A 7,310-nucleotide genomic window follows, 5' to 3' on the forward strand; every position below is an offset into this window, starting at 1 on the left:
TTAAAAAAACCAACAGCTTGGACTCCATAAGTGATAACTGAACTTACCGAAAACCAAGAAAACTCATGCCCCCCACAAATGCAACAATGGCATACGTCACCAAGTGTGAGTATTTCAGGCATGTTTTCTGCTCTGCAGGAGACTTCCTTAGAGATGATGCTGAGACAATGAAACAAACTGCTAATGCTTTCTGTACATCAGGTATTCCCTGAAGTTTGAGTAATGCCTGGCTGAGAAAGCATGCATTTATGTGCACCACCCACTCATTATTAAAGACCATCTCAATCTGTGATCATCACAAAATACAAGAGAGACAGCTGCAAAATAGGAATAGAAATAGGAGACTTGGTTACTGTTCCAGTAACTGTCTAATGACAGGTTGCAAAGTCCATAAGGAGCCTTGTGAATTTGAGTCCTGCAGTCAAGACTTTCTGAAAAGTTTCTGCCAAATGGAAGGCACTGAACTGATGATAAAAGTGAACAATGGTTTTGTTCCATATTCTTCTCAGCCAAAGGAGACTCAAAGTCCAGACCTGGGCAAATTCCAGCATAGCAGCCTGCGGAGGTCAATAAACTAACACGATCCCAGTTTGGAGGCAGAAACTGGAATGGCTTATTCATACAAACCCTGCTATTTTTATAGATCTGAGGTATTACATAATCATGGGGGGGTTTGCATATTCATTCTGGTAGAACTGCGGACTTTACAGAGATGAGGTAAAAAAGGGGAAAACCCGGGTTTACAAATCTTGGGGTCTTACATCATAGGGGAAACCCCATTTTATCTTAGGGGGATTACAGGGGGGAAAAAAGATATTCAGGTTTACAGAATGCACAGGATCCAGGGAATGCAAAGGGAGAGGTAAAGCACAATAAGTCTTCTGCACAAGTTTGATGAAATCAAGGTGCGGACTCTCTGGCTTGGGCAGGGCACTCCACACCGATGATATCTCGTTTACTTCTTAAACTGCATTTTTTTCCCCAGCTCTCGTAGCCCACGGCCTTTTGCACAGACCACTTGTGATGGTTTCACTCTAGGCCTTCCTGGAGACCAGCTCGTAACCAGGAAGGAACTAGGGTAATGACTTAGGAAGTATTTCATGCTATTCCTTTCTGTAACACAACATATAAAAAGACGCAGATAAGAGAGTTCACTCTCTTCTCTCTTCCTGTGGCTGAAGGCGACAGGTCTCTCCGTAGACGGGCTTTGCTTATATAGGCCAGGGCCTGCTACTCAGACCTGCCATTATCTCCAGTCTCTCCGGGAGGTGTGGGGGAGTTGGCTGCTGCCTTGCACAGCTCTGCTGTCCTGATCAGGGTAGTATTGAATTCGTTTTTATATTTATTGACTAGCTCTCTATTAACGGGTATATTTTAGGAGATATTTGTTTTTAGGCTTCTTTTTATCCCTGTTTCCCCCTTCCTTTTCCCTCCTCCCAGGAGCTCCCTGTTGTGGATAATATATTCAAATTATATATATATATATATATATATATATTTGTAAATATATATTTTCTTTGATAGAATCCCGTTTCGCTCAAACTTCTTTCAGGTTTTTTTTCTGTGGTTCGTTTTTTCTTCCCTCGCTGGAAAGCAGGCCTTGTCAAGTTTCGGAGACTTGGCGGAAAGCCAGCCCTAAACTTGCACACCACTCAAATCCCTCTCTGCAGATATTATATTTTGGGATCCAACAGCAACCACATGCACAGCTGAAAGCTGTTTATAGCAGTTGGTGAGGGTTCAATGAATCTCTTGTCCAAAAAAAACCAGCAATACTGCCACCATTTTACAATCGTTTCCCTTCACATGGGGAGAGAATGCTTGGGGTGCCTACTGAAAACAGGGCTTGCAGGGTCAGACAGGCTGGGTGTACTTCTAGGAATTATTTCAGGATGATGTGGAGTGATCAGAATTGGTTTAAGAACTTGTGAGAAGATGCTACTCCTCTTGTTATTTTCAATAGTTTTATTTTCAGAATGAAAGGTTATGCTTCCTAGGATTTTGAGTGTGATGTGGCTTCTTGTGATTGGCAGTAGATGGGTACTGAGTCCCTGAGAAATCTTGTCAAGTGAAGCACTTAGAAGGCTAGCCATGCACTCACTGTGTTTTTAACCTTCCCCCTCCAGTTCCTTTAATAAACAGTAGGAAAATTAACACTATTTGGATATCCCAGCAATAATGCAGGAGTAAATAGTTGTGTGTATCAATGAGAACAGTCCTTTCAGCTGGGAACGTAGTATAATGCCAGTTTGCACATGGACAGTATGGACATACACATGTGCTCAGTTTTTCTCTCTTCCTATGATTAAACCTAGACATTTGAAATTTATTTTCTCAGAAATATAGTGTGACAGTTGTCTAGACTTGGGAAATAAATAGTAAATTCTGTGTTCCTACCAGGATTAATCAGGCCTTCCTCCACTCTCTCATGGTCAGGGGTAATATGAGGCCAGCCTGGCAGGGGCAACTAAGGGAAAAGCACGTCGGGACCTCGGGAGTGCCACAGGCCTCTTACAGCGTTCATCAACAATCTTGCCTCTTGGGTCACTCTTGTTACCTGTTCACAGTGAATATTAGCAGATACATGGCCAGGATGGCTGTTTTAACTCCTGTTGGTAGAGAGGAGTGTGGCTATAGGGGCAAGCCATAGAGTCAGATCCTGTGGGATGCTGTTGCACTAGAGGACAGGTGCCAGAAAACTCCCTTCAGGGTGCAAACTGTGCACTCTGGGTGCTGTAGCAGTCTCTCCCCTGTCTCAGAGTCCTGGTCAGGCTGTGTGAGTTTTGCAGGGGAGGAAACTGCTTAGTCAGAATATCTCTGCCTCATCTCCCTGCACATCCATCTGTGCATCTCCCCACACATCCCCCATGCATCCCCACATGGATCCCCTTCACATTTACCTGCATATCCCTTGTGCATCTCTATCCCCATACGTCCCTCCACACTCCCCACTGCTGCCACAGGGTGAAGGGTTTTGGTGGATGTCCCACATGGTCCTTGTTTGTAGGTTGTAAAGGGGATGATTGATGCAGAAGGGGTGCAGGGTGCAAAGTGCCCTGGTGTGGGGGGACACAACCCAATGTCATCACAGACAGGTGATGGTTAAGAATGCCACAACCAGCATCTGTCCCACGTCCTTCAATAGGCAGATAATATGTGCTGCCTTTTGTCTTCACCCCCATTGCAAGCAGAAAGCTCCGTTCATGAAAATTGCCGTTTTAGAGAAGAGGAAAGGTGAAGCTACTGAGGTTATTGGTGTTCTGTAGGAAGGCACAGCAGGTTGGCCTAGGCTGCGGGAAAGTGTCAAGGTAAAGAGGGCTGCTAAAAAACACTGAAGAAATTGGAGTCTTTGTGAAAGCAGAGTTGGAGAAAAAGAAGCTGACTCATGGCAGCAGGCAGCAGGCACAAGCAAGTCTGAGGCTTACCCATATCCTGTAACTTGAAAGCAAAACTAAAAATTCTTCAGACTGGCTTCATAGGTGGAGTTTCCTGGAAGAAAGCAAGACTGAAGACTTCAGGTTACTTTCATCCCCCTGCCCATCTGCACTGTGATGTTAGTGCAGGGCCTCCATCATCATCATCAATGTATTCCACTCCCTGCTATCCCTCATGGGTTTCTTTGTCCCAGCACAGAGTGGATTTACAGTCCTCCAAAAATGGATGGAAATTCTTCTGCTCAGCACCTACAGAGAAGAAGATGTGTCCACCTGAGGTAACACCTTGGAAATGTCTCCTGATGAAGTCAGATGTGATGCCATTTTTTGACATTTGAGCAACACAGAGAGTTTTGGTGGGGGTTTGCTCTTTGTGTTCAGGCACAATAATCCTTCACAGAGCTGACGCACAGTGTCCTCAGATGCTATTTTGAAATTATAAAGCACTGTCAAAAGGAAAGAAGACATGCTGTATCTGTTAGAGACATGATGTTCACACTGAGAATTTTCTCCCGCTTTTAAAAAATTATTATTATTATAGAGGTTTAGTTTTTTATTACAGTGATTTTAGTGTTATGGAGAAAAATTATAACTTGAAAGTATTTTTTAAATGAAAAGAAAAGTTGTGCCTTACAAAAGATAAGCATTTTTTATGTACAAAAATTAGGAGCAATTCAGATTGTGCTGTTGCTTAAAGGCTGGAATTGCTGTAGAGAGAGATGATGTGCCACTCAGCATTGCAATGACAAACACCTTTAACATGGAGATAATTAGGGGGTACAATGGGTGGCTGTGCAAGCTTTTAGCTGGAATCAATAGGAAAAAATATGTTTGGCACAGTATGTGACAAAGTTATAGGGGTTTAATCACATTTCTCTTTGCTGCAAGACCTGTCACCATAGAGGATACCCCTCCAGTAGCCTGTGTGGAGCGTGACAGGCTGGCCTCAACTTTGTTTTAACAGCAGATGTTTATGAAATAGTCACTGAGATCTGGGAGTCAAATTTAATCTGTAATTACCCTTTAACAACAGGGTTTCTGCTGTTGCACATGTGATACCATATGCAGTATCGCAGCAGTTAATTACCAAAGGGCTCTCCAAACCCTCTTCCTCAAGACCCTCAAGAACTTACCCAAAAGGATGAGTCCGCCTCAAGCTCCACCTGAACCCTACTAGATATGAATATTATAACTAAATGATGTAATTGTAATGAATATTAATGTAAAATATTATAATCCCTCACCAAAATTGTATAAATTCCCTGACTTTTCACTGAGAACTTTGGAGCTAGTTTGTCCAGCGTGAGCTGGCTAGACTCCCCAACATTGCTCCAAATAAATACCTTTGCTGCTTAAAGACTCAAAGCTGTCTCCGAGCAGTTAATTTTATGCTGTTTTTGGTATCAATGGCTCTGTCAAGGTTTGAACTCTGGAAGCTATGAGAGGCGATGTACTCTTTATCAAAGTTTGCTTCATATTTGGCTTAGATATTACGAAGAAATTCTTGACTGTGAGTGTGGTGAGGCACTGGCACAGTTTGCACAGAAAAGCTGTGGGTGCCCCATTCCCGGAAGTGTCCAACGCCAGGCTGGACAGGGCTTGGAGCAACCTGGGCTAGTGGGAGATGTCCCTGCCCATGGTAGAGGGTTGGAACAAGATGAGCTTTAAGGCTCCTTCCAACCCAAAACCATTCTGTGATTTAGAGCTGAAACAGGTTGCTGAGAAGCAAAAACTGTTAATGGCCTTGTAGGTTCATTATCTCTGAAGAAACAAGACAAACCTATTGCCCCTGGGAGTTTACAGCATAATTGACTCACAGAATCACAGAATCATAGAATATGCCAAGTTGGAAGGGACCCACAGGGGTCATTGAGTCCAATCCCTAGCCCTGCACAGGATCATCCCCAAGAGTCACACCACGTGCCTGGAGTATCATCTTCAACTCTTCCAGCCTTGATGCTGTGACCACTGCCCTGGCGAAGTCTGTTCCAGCACCCAATCACCCTCTGAGGGAAGAACCTTTTCTAATATCCAACTTAAACCTCCCCTGACACAACTTCAGGCCATTCCCTTGGGTCCTGTCACTGGTCACCACAGAGAAAAGATCAGTGCCTGCCCCTCCTCTTCCCCTCCCCAGGAAGTCGTAACTGCAGTGAAGTCTCCCCTCAGTCTCTTCCAGCTGAACAGACCAAGTGCCCTCAGCCACTCCTCATATGGCTTCCCCTCAAGGCCCTTCCCCACCTTCATTGCCCTCCTTTGGACACTCTCTATTGGCTTAATATCGTTCTTAGATTGTGGTGCCCAAAACTGCCACAATATTCAAAGTGAGGCTGCCCCAGATCAGAGCAGAGCAGGACAATCCCCTTCCTCACCTGGCTGGCAAAGCTTTGCCTGATACCCTCCAGGACACGGTTGGCCCTCCTGGCTGCCAGGGCAGTACTGACTCATAATCAACTTAGCATGAACCAGGGCCCCTAGGTCGCTTTCCTAGCACAGCTTTCCAGCATCTGATTCCCCAGTCTGTACACACAATCAGGGTTGTCCCATCCCAGGTGCAGAAACTGGCACTTCCCCTTCTTCAACTTCATATGATTGTCAGTGATAGCAGTGGAAGCTCTGCTGGTGGAGAGCAAGTAACATAGTAATTGTGGTCTTTAGAAGTCCACTCTTTCTTACAAAATGCTGGAGAAAGTGGTGTCAGCATGAAGACAAACATATCAGTCAGACATGGTCTGCTCCAGAAGCCTCAGGTTGCAAAAGGGAGAACACAAACGCCAAAGGTAGCAACACTTCACCCAAGTACAGTGGGTTGATTGGGTTGGAAGATTGAGTTCTGATTAAAGTTTTATTTTTAAAAGGTTCGCAGCATGCTGCAGGCTCTGACAATCAGCAGCAGGACAGAACTGTCAGGGCGGGAGGATGCATCACTACAGCAGAATTCACCCCTCGCTCCCCACAGCAGCCTTTGTTCTGCTGCCTCCTTGCAGAGGGGTAGGAGCGCCCCCTGCCTCCAGCCAAAAAGAGACCAGAGTCTCAACATTTAAGAGTTAACGTTCTATTGGACTTCAGTTGATGGAGAACAGAAGGGCAACAATGGCTCAGGTGTTCAATCACAAAACACCCCAGGAAGTGTCACATACAGGGGCTTAACACAGTTTGCAGGGAGACAATTGACGAAGTTGTTTTTAAACGACTCTCCGAGGAAGAAAGGTGGATCCACAGCCCTGTTTTAATGTTCTCATTTACTGTCCTCCCTCAGTCAATTTCATATCCTTCCCCAAAAGAAGCTTAGGACACACCTCTCCCCGATGAGTTAAAGAAATAAATGGTAGTAAACTAAGGGAAAGAACTAGACTTCAGAGTCACCACAGATCTGTGCAGGAATCAACATTTGTGGCTCTAGAAAGACTGGTTGTGACAGACTATTTTTAACAAAGCTAACAAATGGGTAAAGTTTCTACTGTGACACTTTAACCCAACTTGCGTATAAAACCTGTTGAAGTACTTTGCCTCAACACGTGTCTATGTGTTTTACAAATCACTTCCAAAGGATCTGGATATTACTTGGCTCACTGACAAGGGGAACCCCAGACTTTAAAGCAGACCTGTGAGCTGCTTCAACTGACAGTGCAGAGCAGCCCAAATGCTGTCTCTTTAACCTTTCATAACACGGTGATTTTGGGGGAGTTTGCCCAAATTTCTACTACATAAGGCCAAGAGTTTGCATTAACCGGAGAGGTCAGAAAACAGGTTTGTACTTATTCTAAAGTTTTTTATTTATTACAATATTTTTTTTTTAAATTTGCACAAGTTCATAGTAGAAGTACTGGGTCTCCAGCATCTGCTGGTAAAATTTTTTCAATGGACAGCCTAAGC

This window comes from Corapipo altera, unplaced genomic scaffold (assembly GCF_003945725.1).
Source record: "Corapipo altera isolate COAL_440 unplaced genomic scaffold, ASM394572v1 60935, whole genome shotgun sequence".
In the NCBI taxonomy this organism is placed as follows: Eukaryota; Metazoa; Chordata; class Aves; order Passeriformes; family Pipridae; genus Corapipo; species Corapipo altera.